Below are 17,298 nucleotides of genomic sequence, written 5' to 3'. Positions count from 1 at the left end.
GTAACAGCCCACAGATCTTGAAGGGATTGATGTTGCTTTTATTCTGCAGAAAGGTTTTCTTGACTAAGAAATGACCCACCAAGTGACACTACAGTGAGAGCCACAGATGTCAAACGAGCACACTGGGTCTGTGATATTTCTGCCACAGCCTTTTTCGACACCTGTTGATCATTCAATCAGAGGAAACCTCGGAGCTGAAGATATGCCAACTCTGTGGAAATTCCTTCCCAAAATAGCAAGAGCTGAGCAAATTGCTGGGCCTGCAAGTCCTGGTGGGAGGGGCTCAGGGTTGTTTGTGGCTCAGCAACTGTCTTTCACAGATGGCATTTTTTTTCACTGTCTAAATCCTCCTTTGGTCCAACAGCTGATTTCCTCCTTTGTCCAGTTCTTCCTTTCTGATTTCCTAGGGAGTGGCAGCCACATCCTTCAACAGGGCTCTTCTTTAGCAGCAACCACTGAAATGCCCACACAGCTGCCTGCAGTTGTCGGCTAGTGACCTCCGCACTCACGAGTTTGCTATTTCCTCACTAAGTCCATCCATGAGCTGTGAAAAAAGCAAACCTCAGGAGAAACAAAACACTGAGGTTTTGTATCTAAGCCAAATGATTGGCCGAAGCCATTTCTAAGCATTTGTTAGGTTTGTCTTTCTCCTCCAATGAACAAAACTGGAGGGGCACAGGAGACCACATAACTTAAGTCTTTACATTTTAAAAATATCAAGCGGCATTTAACCTTTAATCATGTAAAGATTATGTTTATGGTTCGTATTCAAGCCATAAATTTTTTCTTTGTGCTACTTTGTAAAATATAAATAGTTCAAGAAAAATCATGTTTATGGTTACTTAAAAATTCCATGAGGTTGCTAAGCCATTCCATAAATCGCACATGCATTTGAGGGGGAAGAGATGCTCTTATACATAATGTAGAATTGCATATTTTTGTATGAAGGGTCTCTTTTCATTAGGAATATGTCCTCAGTAGGTCTAGGATAGAGTAGGTCAAAGGATATGACATTTCAAAGTGGCCAGATGAAGATGAGTCTTCATATTGCAGGCTGTAGTCCAGTTGTTATTTGCAAATCAACAGGCAGGGGCCAGCTAGGAAGACTGTAGCCTCCTTTAACTATTTAAAGTCAACAAAGACTATTTTTAATCCCAAAGGCAAAATATGCAATATGCACAGGTTCTTTAAATGATTATTTTCCATTTTACATCCTAAGAACTTGAAGAACTATGACTTTGCTAATAAGTTATTTATTACAAACAATGTTCCAATAGTTGATAAGACTTACACTTACCAAGTAGAAGGAATCTTCTGTCATGGCTTCATAGTAAGCAATCAGATACAAGTTTCAAAGAAAATGTATGAGGGGAGAGAGTAGAAAGATTCCTCAAATCTTAACTTCCAACTATAATACTTGGCAAAAAGGGGGAGGCGCTTTTCTTATTGGTTGGTAATTAAAATTGTTTTGCCCACATCACTTTTTAAAATGCATTTCAAAAACAGAAAAATATTTCATATTAATAAGGGAAAACATAGGAAGTAAGAAGCAGTAACAGTCAAGAGTTACTTGGTATACTGAGTATACCATATGCCAGGAGAGGAAAATAAGTTGTCGTTATATAGAGAGAGACATATATCCATATAAGCATAAGCATATTCCTATATGGATATATATTTATATGGATTTGAGGATGCTGTTCACATTGTTAATCCATAAATGGATACTTAATATACCCCCATGACTACATACGTAGCAATGCATTCCACTCCATTTCCCCATAGACCAAAGGAACTTTTATTTTGCTGAATGAAGTGAAACATAAAAACAGTTCCTTTTTCAGATTTGCTTTACTTAGAGAGAGAGAGAGAGAGAGAGAGAGAGAGAGAGAGAGAGAGAGAGAGAGTATGTGTGTGTTTGTGTGTGCATGCCTGTACATACCTATGGAAGCTAACAGAGTATTGGATTGCCTGGAGTTCCAGACAGTTGTGAGCCACTCCACCTGGATGCGAAGATCTTCTGACCTCTGGTCCTCTGCTAGCTTTCTTAAGCTGTGAGACGTCTTTTCAGAATTTTGCGAAGACAAGAGGAAAAATTGGTATCATTTTTCCACACACGTTCACACACGAGCATCCATATGTCATTTTACTGGAATCCTCCCTCCATGTCTTGTGGTTCCACCAAAGGCATCAGCTGTGCCCTTCACACAGTCTTCCTGTATACCTGGCTATGGATGTTTGTCTGGTGAAACCTTGTATTGCTTTTTTAATTCCACGTTACACACACAAAAAGTGCCTTTTGCATTGGCGTTCCATGTTATTTGTAGATTTTTTTTCCTTATGAAATCTGACTTGCCAGTAAATGAGTTCTTCTTGTGATAAATATGGGAAATACAATTTGATTTCTTCTAGTATTGCATTCCCATCTTATCTTCCACATGTGTTAAGACTTGCACATAGGGGCTGGAGAAATGGCTCAGTGGTTAAAAGCAGTTCCTGGTCCTCAGAGAAGGACCTGAGTTCAGCTCTCAGCATCCACACCACAGGCTCACAACCACCTGTACCTCTAGCTTTAGAGGATCTAATGCCCTTTTCTGGCCTCTGTAGGACCCTGCACACTTATATACATCCCCCACCCCACACACGCAGATACACTTACACACAAAAAAATAAAAATATTTCATATTAATATTATTATATTTATTTATTATATATTATATTATATAAAATAATATGTTAATTATATCATTATATTTAAATATAAAATTTTTTTAAATTTAAAGGTTTGCATATTTTTGGTAGTATTTGTTGATGCTTATGTCTAAGAACTATGTGTGCATGATTAAATGTGCATATGTGTACCATGTACATACATGCATGCACACATATATATACTTTAAAATGTAATGGGTTAGAACCATTTTTCTCAACCTCCAACATTATAATTTTAAGTGAAATGGATATGGAACTTTGTTCAAGTTGTGCTAATAACCTATAAAAATAACCATATGGCTTTTCCCTTTTGACTTATTAATATATTGAATTAAATTCTTTATCTTTGCATGACAAAGCAACTATTACAACTTACATGAATTTAAATTATATGTTTTTATTTTAATATATAATTTTCTTCTACTTGTTAATAATTCTTTCAAATATTACCTGTTATTCTTCAAAACACTACTGTGTGCTTTTTCTACGCAATTTGAAATTATTCAGTAAATAATGATGTGATTGTTATATAATACATGATCTTATTTCTTCTTTATAAAGTCATGTGCTTATTTTTCTATTGAATCTATTGAAACTAGTTTTTGTTTTGTTTTGTTTTTTTCACCTCTGTGTAGAACTTTACACTTGTCTCCTTTGGGAAGATTAGAAATGAGATTTATGGGGCTAGAAGTATAGCTTTGTGGTAGAGTGCTAGGTTCAATTCCCAGCACTGGGGGCAGGAAACCATATAATACCCAATGGTGCCTAATACATATAAATTATGGGATCTGGTCTCACTTTTCACATATGATTTCAATTCTCCTTTCATTCCTTTGGTGTTGGGTCATTTTTGTCTAATCATTTTGTGCATATGCCCTATCTATCAACTGCCCTGTGACCAGAAGACCACCCAAAGGATCAGGAAGAATATGTGCAGCGGATTAAACAAGCCCTCAGGAAACTGAATCTATGGGCAGCACATCTGAAGTTCACTGATGTGCGCAGATTAGCATAAACTCAGTGTGTGTCATGCTTGATTCTGAGGAATGTGTCTCAGCCAGATACAGTGGAAAAGGAAGCTGTCTAAAGACTGACCAGGGTTGAAGGATTTGTTTCCTGGCCACTTAATACATCATCACTTAGAGCACTTTTGCAAGGTCTTCATGACCCCAATTCTACTGTTTCTTGATCAGAGTTATCAGTTACTCCTTCCTTTGCTGCCATACCATAAAAGTTGACTGGTGAAGTTTTCCTGAAATGAAGAAAGAAGGAAATGTGTGGCCAATAAATGTCATGAGTTGATCAAATCCTTCTTGAACTAGGGGAGAGAGAGAGAGAGAGAGAGAGAGAGAGAGAGAGAGAGAGAGAGAGAGAGAAGAAGAAGAAGAAGAAGAAGAAGAAGAAGAAGAAGAAGAAGAAGAAGAAGAAGAAGAGAAGAGAAGAGAAGAGAAAGGGAGCTAGAGGGGAAGGGAAAGAGGGAGGGGGGAGGGAGCAGATAGGAAGGGAAGAACAGAGGGGATAGGGAGAGAGGAGGATGGAGGGAGGAAGGGGATAAGGAGGGGGGAGAGAGAGAGAACAGAATGAGAATACTATCCATGTCTTCCATGGACATCTTCTATGCTGTGCATCTCTGCAAGGAGAATCTGCTTTTAAGTCCCAGAGAAGCAGCCTCTCACCTTCCCCAGGCATGGGAAGGAGCCTCCTGGCTGTCTAAAGCAGGCATGGAAAAGGAGCATCTGAGGCTCTTGAGGCAGTCTCCTAGTCAATCCAGAGCATAGGTCCCAGGCCGCTTACTACTCTCAATAATGGAGCTGTCAATTAAGATTCTGTACAAAGGAAAGTCTGAAGCCTCTCACTGCCCACTTCCTCTAGGATTCCAGGGCAGATCACTTCTTTCATAGCAGCACCTCTTTCTATAGGCACCTCAGCTTTACAACTTGGACTGGTCTTCATGGTTACCATTTTGCACCACTTTTTATGTATCTTCTATCATCTTCCTTTTCCATTTCTGCCCTTTCCAGTTTTGTCATTCCTTATGGGCCCGCTCAAACTAAGGCACCAGCCAAGGACAATACAGGCAGTAAACCTTAAACCCCTACCCAGATCTAGCTAATGGACAGAACACTCTCCACAGTAGAGTGGAGAGTGGGATATTACTTTCTCACATACTCTGGTGCCTCACCTTTGACCATGTCCCCTGGACGGGGAGACCTGGTGGCACTCAGAGGAAGGACAGCAGGTTACCAAGAAGAGACTTGATGCCCTATGAACATATACAGGGGGAGGTAATCCCCCTCAGGAACAGTCATAGGGGAGGGGAATAAGGGGAAAATGGGAGGGAGGGAAGAATGGGAGGATACAAGGGATGGGATAACCATTGAGATGTAACAAGAATAAATTAATAAAGGAGAGAAAAAAATTAATAAAATAATATATATCTTGGGAAAAAAAAGAAGCATAATAGACAAGTGTTTACTTGTTTAACAAGTGCTAAGGCTTGAATGTTTTGTCACTTCTAAAAGTCATGTTGTGGCGGGCACACCATGCTGAGGCACTCTTTCCCTCCTGTGATCTGTAAAAGCAATTATTTCTTGTTGCACCCACTTGGCAGGCAGGATGACTGGTGTATGTTTTCTGTTGTCTTGATCCTTGATTTAAAGTTTAATTGCTCAGTTTTTTTTAAGTGTTGAATGTACTCCTCTTTTGGTTTAGCAGTGAAGTTTTAAGTTTTGACGTGATAGAAAGAATTAAACTCTTATGTAAAACCTTTCACTTTCTACTGTGTAATGGAAGTGTCTCCACCAAGGGACACAGAGCCCAAGGTGGCAGCTTAGAAACAGAACCTTCATTGAGCAATGATCCTGTGGGCATCTTTGTCTTCCCAGCCTTGAGAAGTATGCAAAGTCAAATTCTGTTCTATGTAAATTATCCCATTCTCTTCTCTTACAAAAACAAAACTAAGGCAATCGGACTTTAGAGGGGGAGAGGGTACCACTTTTGCTCTACAAAAGGTAAGTTGTAAAAATCACTAACTAATGAAGGGGGCATTGGCCATAGAAGCACTGTGTTAAGGATCAGAGAAGATGCGAGTCACAAACTTCACCCTCAGGAACAGACTTCTTTAGACATGAAAGTAGACCAGAGACTATGAGATCAAAACAAAGACACAACAGTTTCTTTCCGAATTGCCTGGGACCTTTCCTAGGATTCTATCCTCCCCCTTAGATCTTGCTTGTGTAGATAATCTTGGGTCAGAGAAGTCCTTGGCTTTTCCCACTTCTATTATTATTAACACAAGAATAGTAGCGACTAGGTCACAGTGAGGTGCTACAAAATAGTTAACAGAAGGATTTGTGGTGCGTCGTTTACAGCTGTGAAAACTTCATACTTGTATTAGACAATGTTCATCCACTGTTTGTTTGGTTTTTCCAGTAAATTATTTGCTAAGTGTTCTTAACGCACCATCAGGCTCTGTGCTCTAACCTGTAAGATCCAGTCTCTTTTTGTTACTTCAGTTCATTATGCCTTAGACTACGGCTTTAATGCACACTACGGTCATGTGACGACTCCTAATTAACACCATAAAGTAAGAAAGGAATTGGAAGCTCCACTCAATTTGACAGGTGGTTTAATTTTTAGATAGTTACTGGATTGACTATTTTAGGAGAACCCACCACATGACTCAAAGCTAAACACACAGAGTGCATTATCCTAGGAGTCTTCCTCCGGAATGTCACTTTGGGGGGAGGGGGAATCATAAGCATACTTATAAATAATTAAAGGTATGTGAAAAGACCAAGTGGTCACTACCAAATACAAGCCAAAGGGGGACTATGTTTAAAGGTCGTGCTTGTTTAATTCATAACTACAATTCCTTCTACACTAAGTGGCTTTAATTTCTAAGAACCCAGGCTGGGATCTCGGGCTGCTTCCCAGGCCACTACTGGGATTCCTGATTGTGGCACTCAGCTGCAACATGAGTTCAGTTACCAAATATAGCCGAGTAGAGTAAGAGAGCAGATGAGTGTCTCAGGCCACAGTTGTCTCAGTACCACAGACCAAGCAGTCCTTAATGGACAGGCAAGACCAACCTCTTCTCACCAGGAGAAAGAAGAAAAGCTCCTGGGAAATCCATCACCTTCGGGGAGGCTTCAAACTGACCAAGCATTGAAAAGGTCTGTACCTTAACACACTTACTAGGAGGACAACACTTTTAGGACTTCTGAAGTTGGAAATAGTTCAGTAGCTTTGCCTGGTACTGTGATACCATTTGGAAAATGCTTGATCTCCTTTTTCTTTTACGAGGATAAGAAATGTGATGTTAACTTTGTATTTTTTTCCCTCAAAATAGGTAACACATAAAGGTGGCTGAATTTCCTTCTGCCCACACTGTCAGACACCTGTGTTGTAATCATAGGTGTGCTAAATCATTGTGATCAATTCCAAAGGGTTAAATATGTTGTGTAGGGAGTCAAATTTGTCATGAGTGTGCATGTGCATAGTAAATGAAACTGTAACCATCTTGACCTTCATCCATAAACTAAAAACTGATGGCTTAAAATAATAGACCTTGGGTTTTAAATAACATCCTGAGTAATTAATTACCTTTTGAATGGTTTTAAAAATAACTCAGAGGATATAGTTAAATTAGTTGGCATAATAGCACCAGGTAATATAAAATAATTGTAACATTCATGTGAGCAAAATATTTCTGACCATGAATGTCCACAATGTAGTCTGTTGCATACAAATATCAGAACACAGTCCTGTATTGTGCTGTTTTTAAACTACAGAGGAAATCGTCTTGACTCCAATACATGATGTTGGTGCAGCATTATTCCAGGCTCATATTACTTTTTAGCATTTTCTAAAAATACCAATTACCTTCTAGTGTAAATACTATGACCAAATACAAGGTCTATTACTTGATAATGGGAAACTATTCAAAATCTGTTCAACTGATGGGCATATCGAAACTCAAGTCTTTTTTTACAGCCTGTTTTACAACTATTTTTCTCAAAAGAATTAAATACCCTTCTCAAGTGTTCAGAAATTTTAAAATGCTAACTGGAGAGGAGGTCTGGGGAGCCTGTCTAACCATAACCCACTCTGTAACTGTGATTACACATCTCTGGTGCTGTTGCTCTGATATTCAGGGTGGGTTGGAGTTCTTTTCCCGGAATCTACTCTTTGTTCTGCCACTGAAAAGTGGATATTTAAACTGCCACAGATCACATTTGACAAGAGAATGTGTGAGGCTCTGGATCACAAGGGGAAATGGCCACTATTGTGACTTCTTGACCTTTTCCCCACTCATTTAAAATTTGTAAAGAGGAAATATTTGTGTTTACAAAATAAGTTGGCCCAATTCTTTAAGATATGCTGACACACCTGCAAGGGCAGGGCGAGAGTTCCCGCCCCCCCCCACCTCCTCATCCCCTACCTGGCCCCTGCTGGCCCCTGCTGTTCCCCCTGACCTCCCTGCCCCCCCCACCCCCGTACTTAAGCAGGGTGGTCAGGAACCTTTGAAGGATGCTATTATTCTCAGTTCAGGTAGGAATCATGACCAGGCTCTGGTAAAATTCCAGCAAAGAAAACAAAGACTAATCAAAGCATTATGACTATAATTTGCAACTGACAAAACATCATAGTATAGAATAAGAGAACATATGTGATAGAAAGAATTTGAATTTAAGAGAGAAATGGAAGAATTAGAAGTTAAAAAAAAAACTATAGTCATTCCCAGTGGATTTAATATAAATATGATAAAATGAATAGGCACCAGAAACACACACACACACACACACACACACACACACACACACACACACACACAAATCCTCTTCATTAAACTTGTGGTACAGCTGTGTTAAGACGGAATATATTGTCAGATTCTGTTGTGAAAATTAAGATAAAGTGTCTTACTTTGGAGTGTGCATTGCATTTAAAAGCATAGGGTAAATTTGAGAACTTTGGCAGTGTATCTGATGATCGAAAAGAAGAGCTTGTGTATCTATTAAGCAGTGATTGATTATATAATAAAGTCATTTTGCATCACACATGAGATTCTGTGAACATTTTCACATTTGACTTTTGCCCTACAGGGCTTCTTGTAAAAAAAAAATGTTTTTAAAGTGAAGGAGAAAAAAGAGATAAAAAGGAAAGGAGGAAAGAAATAATAGGCAAGAAATTAGTCTAAAACTAATCATGAGTCTGAAGTAGAAAAAATAAACTTCAGAACCTTTGTTCTTAAATTTGGACTTCAAAGATAGCTTTTACATCAGCAGCACTGAATGGTTTAGTCAAAAGCTTTTATTCTTTTTTAGGTTTCTGCAAACAAACAAAAGAGAGTGCTTACTTCAAATATCTTACTTTAAATATTTACGACAGAAAAGTGTCCCCTAAAATTATGACTTGAATTAGGAAATTCCCTGTGTCCCCTGTGTAAAGCCCACCATTGAGCTAACCAGTATTCACTGACTGCCTCCTTCCAACCTCCCCATGCATTTCCTGCTGTGCACGTGTAAATTTTCAGGTGATTATTGAAATGTCTCTGTCACTGTCTCTGTCACTCCCTGAAGTCTCCAACAGATCTGCTGAGTGCAATACACAAGACAAAAGGATCTAGGGTTCAGTCTCTTTTCTCACAAAATCTACTGGTATTTCTTAAGGAATTCCACATATAACAACCATTCTCCTCTTACCTAGATACTTAAGCTAATTGCCCATAGTTATCTCCAAGGGGAAGAGGGAACACTGTAGTTACATTCAACCCTCAAAGCTGAGTCTGAGATCTCCTAATGCCACAAATATTTGGCCTTTTTTTTTTTTTTTTTTGGTTTACGCTTTGAATAATAAAAACCCTGAAGTAGAAAGACGATTGTGTTCCGTCAGTTGTCTACAGGGCCGAATGTTTTACTGTGAAAATGCATAACTCAGAAGCAGGCACAGGAAGCCCTGCTCCTACTGTTTGTAAAGCAAATCTTCTCTGCTATATTCAGACACTGGCTGTGTGCACATACCTTGTCCTTTGTGCATTCTTTTAAGCTTGGGAAATAAATCTTATATCTGCAGTAAATAGTGCTTTTTGCCAGCAGGATTATTCTAGAAGGCTTCCCATATGTGTGTGGGTGGGGCGGTGTGGGGTGGGTGTATGTGCATTGTGTGTATGTATATTTTACTCACATCCAAAGGATTCTCCCAATTGTCATGAATACAATTTTTAGATAAGCTGTGTCAAAGTCAGCAATTTTAAAGTCCAAGGTTACTTATAACCTATAGATATATCTATTCCTGTCATTTGCATGTTCACCTATATTTGTAAACCTTTCATGTGAACAAATATATAGCATATTCACAATCTCAAAAATACATGTTTCCCCAAATACTAAAATAATAATGCTAAGATGTCTTATGTTAGGATGTGTGGTAGATGTACCAAATACAAAGTATTCAATATAAACACCAATGCTGTATGTTTTATAGTATAACATAATCTCACAGAATTCAGATGATATTAATTCAGGAAGAAATTGTGAACCATAAAATTACATGTATAAGTAATCTTCAAATTAAGATCTATAAAATTCACAAAAATGAGTGAAAATGCACAAAAGTAAATAAAATCTGTTATAGGAATGTACATTTGGAGGCAATATCTATTTAGAATAAACAGGAATTCGGATAAATTGTCTGCTCATAATTGGAGGTGGATGGGTGTCTTGATGTCTTGCGGTATTGGCTAACCTTCCCAAACCTATGAAGCACCAGATGCTTGCTTAAGAGCAGGAAACTGACCTCATGAGCATTGGTCAAACTCACCTGCAAGAATTCCCCCACAGAGCATTGTGCAATTGCACCAGCAGCTGGACTTCAGAGCCCTGAGCCCCCGACTTCCAGGACCACCAATGGGAAACAAACTCAAAGGAATGTTGGGATGTTAGGCCTTCAGATGCCTATGTCCTTGGCCTATAAAGGAGAAATGTGACTCATAGGAGGTGCTCTGTTAACTAGATGCTGAGGTATTTGTATTTCCACAACTCAGATTTTAATTCTAACTTTGCTTGTGTCCATGTCACATATGTCACAAAGAGTTACTAAGTTTTACACAATTCCCACTGTCTAATAGAAGTTTGTTAGCCCTTTGGTGAAATGTTTTGAACCAGAAATGCCTCACATATTACATTTTTCCATATATATATTATATTTAATAAATATAAATATATAAATATATGATGTGTCACTCAGGAGATGGGTCCCAGGTCTAAATGCAAAATCACTTATGCTTTATATATACTTTATAAATGTATCCTGAAAGTATGTTCTACTATATTTTTAATGATATTTGTAATAATCACTTACGCAGACAATAGAATTCCATGGTGGGGAGTCTTCTATTTGTGATGTCAGGTCAGCACTTAAAAAGTCTAGATTGTTTTGACTACGCTGGGTTTCAGGGTTTTGGATGGAACTACTCAACATGAATTAGGATTGCTGGGAAACAGAGTAGGTGATTTATTTATTTTTGCTTCTGATGTTTTTCTTTTTTTTTTTCTTTCTTTCTTTCTTTCTTTCTTTCTTTCTTTCTTTCTGTCTGTCTTTCTAACATTTTGGATTTTTGAGACAGGGTATCACTGGGTAGCCTTGGCTGTCCTGGACTTGCTTTTTAGACCAGGCTAGCCTCGAACTCAAAGAGATTGCCTGCCTCTGCCTTCCCTACTGCTGGGATTACCACACCTGGCAGCTCTGATTTTTTTCATGAGTCGCTTTCTTGGATGTTGATAAGAAACATAAAAGTCAGAATCATTAGAGATACCTCTTTAATATACTATCTTATACATTTCTCAATGAGCAAATGGTGCATATCTTTCATGCGAATGTCAGCAGCTCTGTCATAAGCAATCTCTGTCAGTGGCATAGATGGGTATGTTTTTAGCCTTTCTAAACTGTGGGGGTTTATTAAATAACAATAAATTTTTAAACAATACCAGTTTCTTTGACCTTCACTGAGGAAGTAGTCCTGATACCATGTAGCATTGATCCTTATTAGCAAACACAGGAACTCCAAACCTTTCTTTTCTTAATGTTTATTTGTTGGTATTGCTTATCGAGGGTGCTTGTGTGTTATGTGTACCAGACAATGCATGTGGAAGTCGGAGTATAGCTTTCAAAGGCTTGGTCTCATCTTCTACCTTGTTAAGGCCACCCTCATTTCTCCTGCTGCACTGCGTACTCCAGGCTGACGGGGCTGCCAACTTTCTTCAGGCTCTTTCTTCCATCTTGCCTCAGGAGTGCTGGCATCCCAATGTGCACCCGTGCATCCAGCTTTTTATGTGATTTCCAGGGGGATCAGACCCAGGTCGTAAGGCTTGCACAGTTAGTATTTAACCTCTGAGTCACCTCCCCCGGCCCCACTGGTCCTCAATCCTAATCATTACAATAGTTGCTAGATCGCATGTTATACCATGTATACGCATCTCTTTGGATGTACTCTGCAATGTTTGTGCAACACAATGGCTCTTGTTCCGAGGGACTACACTGAAAGGCAAGGCAGAGGGTTGGCACAAACACGAGGAGAGTACTCTGTAGGAGGGTAGATAAGAACCAGGAGCACAGAACTGTCAAGAGTACAGAGTTGTCAACGGAGGATGCGGTGACAGGCGGCTTTGAATGTCAGTTTTAAGGGGCTCTGTGTATGTGTCAGACAGGGGAGAAGCTATTTGGACTGGAGACTGGAACAGGGCCAGAGGTCTTTTTCTGTGACAATCTTCCTGGGTGAGTAACCAGGACATGGGTCAACACAGCTGCCATATCTCAGTCTTGCACCTACCACATCCTCTTCTTTCCCCCTGGATCTGTGAGAAAGGGGGTTTCTGGAACTATTGCCAGAGAAAGACAAAATGACCCAGTCTTCTGGCTTCTTTCATCTGGCACCTCCTGTGACTGGCTGTAACAATCTTGGGCCGTGTGCTTAACCTCAGCAACAGTCAACTCATAGCAGTGTGTCGCACCCCACAGTCGTGCTGCTTCCTCTCGGAAAGCTGCTTCTTGAGGGATGGACTCAGTTTGGTGACTTTGATGGTAATATGTATGACACAGAAACCTGGATGCGGTCAATATATACTGACACGGCCTAAAGCAGAACAGAATCGCATGGCAATGGTGGCGCATAGCTTTAATCCTGGTGCTCAGAAAGCAGAGGGAGGTAGATCTCCGAGTTTCAGGACAGCCAGAGCTACACAGAGAAACCTTGTCTTTAAAAAAAAAAAAATTGTAATGCCTGAGCACAGAGACACACCATGATTGGTGCACTTGGACTTACCTTGGGGTTGGGGGCAAACGGGTGCTCACTATTGTTTCTGGGTACTTTCCTGTTTCTTTCCGAACAATATACCAACACTGTTAGTATAGGGACAACTGTGAGTTTGGATTGCCCTCTTGTTCTCAAACTGTGACAACACATTAACCACAGGCCCCTGAAAGTTCTGGACCTGGGTGCCATCCAGTGGTGAAATATGGAAGTAATTACAGAAGCATAGAAAACAGGCAGTTGACTTAGAATTTTCAGACAGACACAAATAGCAAGTTAGGAAAACAAAAGGAAATACTTAACATCCAGACGGTTTTACATGACAACAAGCATCCGGGTTTTGTTTTGTTTTTTAAAGAAAATCATTTCCACACCCAATAATTAAAACAAGGTCAGAAAACACATAAAATCAGGTACCAGGCGGTAACCAGTATGACAGAGGTCTCAGAGAGTTGAAAGCAGCTCTTGTAGAACTCTATGGGCTTGAAGAAAATAGAGAATCATTTCAATTTCTAACAGAGAAACTTAAAAGAGACAGAAGAAAATTTTTTTCAAAGAACAAACAGCAATTCCTGAGCCTTGGAATCTACAACGGCGGCATCGATGGGAGTGATTCAGACAGAAGGAAACACATTGGCACGAGGGCAGGCTACTCAAACACTCCCAGTTGGGGAAAATAGAAGTGCGGAAAGGAATGAAGTTAGATTACAATGTGAAGACAGTAGTTTCCACTTATGTGAGTTTAAAGAGGTCTTGAGAATACCAAGGAGAAGAAATAGAAATAACAGAAAAGCTCCCAGTCCTGGAACAAGATACAAATATATACACACAAGAAGGTCAGGGGTCACAAGGCAAATGTGTAACTCAATGAAGTCTACCCCAAGACGTCTTATGAAAGTCTCTTAGCATGAAGAACTCAAGGATGAAAGAGAGTGAGAAAACCTTCAAGGATGTGAGAGAAGAGAAATAGGTAATACGTAGGTGTGTCTCAATTTACCTGAACAATTAAGTTCCCAGCAAAATACAAAGGAAAAAGAAAAGAAATCTAGTGGTCTAGAATAGTGGTTCTCAAGCTGAGTCACAACCCATTTGTGGTCAACCAAGTTTTTCATAGGAGTCACATATAAGATGTTCATATTGCGATTAATAACGGCAGCAGAGTTGGAATTATTAAATAGCAAGGAAAATAATCCTGCGGTTGGGAGTCACTGAAACATGAGGAGTTGTAATAAAGGGTTGTGGCATTAAGAAGGCTGAGAACCACTGTTCTAGAAGAAAGCAGCACGTGATTTTTCACAGTACTAAAGAAAAAATTATCAACAAAAAATTCAGCATTCAGCAAAACTATCCTTTATAAATGACAAAGACATATATATATAATCTCCAACACACTTATCAACAAAACGTAGTAAAGGGAGAACTTTAAACTGGAGGAAGTCCATGATGATGGCTAAGAAGAGAGCATAGAAAACTCACTGAAAAGTAATTATGCAAATTAAGAGTATGCTAGTATTTAAATAATATGCATAATTCATCCCTAGTATGGAGCCTAATTATATTAATTAAAACGACCACATGGATATGTGGCGAGCAACACAGACATGTAAAGTGGGGACTGGAGCAACGGATCAGTCACTAAAGTGCTTACCCCAAAGGTAAAAGGATGTGAGTTCAGATTCCAGAATTGGTCTAACACAGTTAGGCCTATGGCATATGCTGGGAACCTCCCTGTCACTGAGATAGGAGGGAGAGATGGATCGCTGGAAACTTGGCTCTGTGCTGAAGTTCCAAGCCTGTGAGAGGCCTGTCTCAAAGGGAAGGGGGTACCTGAGCTGCACACATGTACCATGCTTATGCTTATCAACAAAAACACAGAAGAAAATAAAATGCAAAATGGGACATGAAAATTCAGATTATGGGAGAAATTAAGATCATATAACAGTACTCTATTAGTTTAATTGCCTCTTGTTCTGTGTTTCTGTTGGCTTCTCAATGAGCAAGTTAAGTTGCTGTTATTAAAAAGTAGATTTCTGTGAGCAAATTTTCCCATGATTTGGGGTGCTATGCTTCCATACATGTGTGTGTGTGTGTGTGTGTGTGTGTGTGTGTTGGTGTGTGTGTTCTGAAGCTGATGTAGAGTGTCTTTACCTACCTCTACCCTTATGGATTGATTGAACCCAGAACTCATCAATCAGCTAGAATAACAAGCCAGCTTGCTCCAGGAGTTCCCCTATCTCTCCTTCTTGAGTGTTGGCTTATGGGTGCCAGGCACCACACCTTCCTCACTTTTACATGGGTCCTGGGCACCTAAACCCCTGCCCTCATATTTGTACAGCAATACTGCTTTATTCACTGAGCCTCTCCCCAGACCCAGCCACGTATAGTTGGCAAGCCTTGTGGTAACGACAAAGTAGAACTCTACACTAGAAAAAAAATCCAGGTATCGAAGCGTACGACTGCAGTAACAAATCTGAGTAGAAGGAAAATTGTGAAAGAAGGAAGAAGAAACCATTAGAAAACAGGCTTAGCCTGATGAAAACATTAATCGGTGTATGAATATATCAAATATTAACTGATATCTATTAAGTGGGCATTTTTGTACTGTTTTGTTTTGTTGTTGTTGCTCAAGACAGGGTTTCTCAGTGCATCTCCGGCTGTCCTGGAACTCATGCTGTAGTCAAGGCTGGCCTCAAACTCAGAGATATCCACCTGCCTCTGGCTCCCAAGTGCTGAGATTAAAGGCGTGCACCACCACTGCCTGGCTAAATGAGCATTCTTAATATTTGTCTATGACACTTGGAATGAATTTTTAGGCTTAGTGGCTGGCTCAGTGTTCCAAGCCTGCCAATGTAAGTTTAATTCCCAAGACCCATAGGGTGGAACTGACTCTGACCTGCACACATGCATACTCTCACACTCAAATAAATAAATGCAGAAAAAGAGTGAATCTTTAAAAGCCAGTGTCATCAGCAAAAAGAACATGTCAATAAAGAAGATACATCTGAAATGCTACAGTGGGGCTGTGGTCCTGAGAGCAAGGGAGGTGATAACAAATTTCAGGTCTCCTGCCTTTGTCTCTGTCACTCCTCCTGAAAAACCCAAAACAAAGTTCAGCACATGTTTGCAATACTAGAGATTCCTTAGTATGTCTTCCTTATAGGCTGTGATCCAATAAGCACTAGGGTTAGGGTTAGGGTTAGGGTTAGGCTAGGTATATGAACCTTCCAATTACATCTCCTGCCTTCAGTGTGCTCACAGCTCAGTGGGGAAGGGGGTCTCCAAAACAAAATCTATGTACATTTATTTATTTTGGGCTAAGGATGTAATGCTGTGATAGAATGTTTGCCTAGTGTGCTTATATATATATATATATATATATATATATATATATATATATATATATATATATATGATAAAATACTACACTAAGTATCCAGAATCTAGTTGTATTAACCAGAGAATTCTAGATATTCGCCAAAGGAAAAGGACTTTAAACAAATTCTTTGCACAGGTGAACTGGTATTAAAAGCGGAAAGAGTGAGAAAGACAGGAAGAGGCATTTTAGGCAAAATGGGCTCTATATAAAAAGTCACGAAGATTAAAAAAAAAATACGCGGAATGTCCAAGGAACAGAGAGGCAGACACCGGACTGAGAGCAGTCTGCGTCAGGTTGCTGGACAGTGTGCTGAGGAGCTCCTCCAGCAGACTGTCTGTAGGGACTATAACCCAGAAAGGCTTTGAAGCTGTTTCTTTTTGCCAGAGGTTAGCCATAGGAGGAGGGGGAAGGCAGTGATAGGACAGACTGTGCTAATACGATCTCACTCAGATCTTTTATGCCTTCTGCAAATTGCCTAAACAGTTTTAATAGCAGCCAATTGTCATGTTCCTCCATATGGCTATTGTGGTTTTTTTTTACTGTTTCCTTAATCCCTAATACTGGACTGTTAAACATCACTGGAGAAGAAACATCACTGCCTTGACACACTTCATCTTTCCAGAAGCTTCTCCTGCACCAGTACACAACTGCCATGGACCCCATGTTCTACCATTCTGTGACAGAAAGAGGAAGAGAGGGTCATGACATTGAATAACAGAGCAGCCATAGCCACTTCCCCTGCGGGGAAGAGCCCAGAACTGCACACATTGCAAGAAATCAGAGTTGTGGCATAGGGGAATTCCAGAACAGACAACAATTAAACAAACTGAGCTAAGGAGGGATGAAAAGAAAAGGAGAAACTTCGGGGGGGGGCCACTCTGACTACTGAAAAGGAAGCAGT

The 17,298-nt window shown here is 39.7% G+C and overlaps 1 protein-coding gene across 1 annotated transcript in view; it reads left to right on the top strand.

Moving 5' to 3' along the window:
- The first annotated feature begins 6,779 nt into the window (after positions 1 to 6,779).
- Positions 6,780 to 17,298, top strand: part of PALLD (palladin, cytoskeletal associated protein) — a 400,257-nt gene continuing 389,738 nt past the window's right edge. The window contains exon 1 of the mRNA XM_084759530.1: positions 6,780 to 6,887. The gene's annotated coding sequence lies outside the window, so the exon portion shown is untranslated. The remainder of the gene's footprint in view (positions 6,888 to 17,298) is intronic.

The sequence above is a fragment of the Acomys minous genome (assembly GCF_964271855.1).
Source record: "Acomys minous genome assembly, chromosome: 15".
Taxonomy (NCBI): Eukaryota; Metazoa; Chordata; class Mammalia; order Rodentia; family Muridae; genus Acomys; species Acomys minous.
This window is presented reverse-complemented; position numbering and strand designations above follow the sequence as displayed.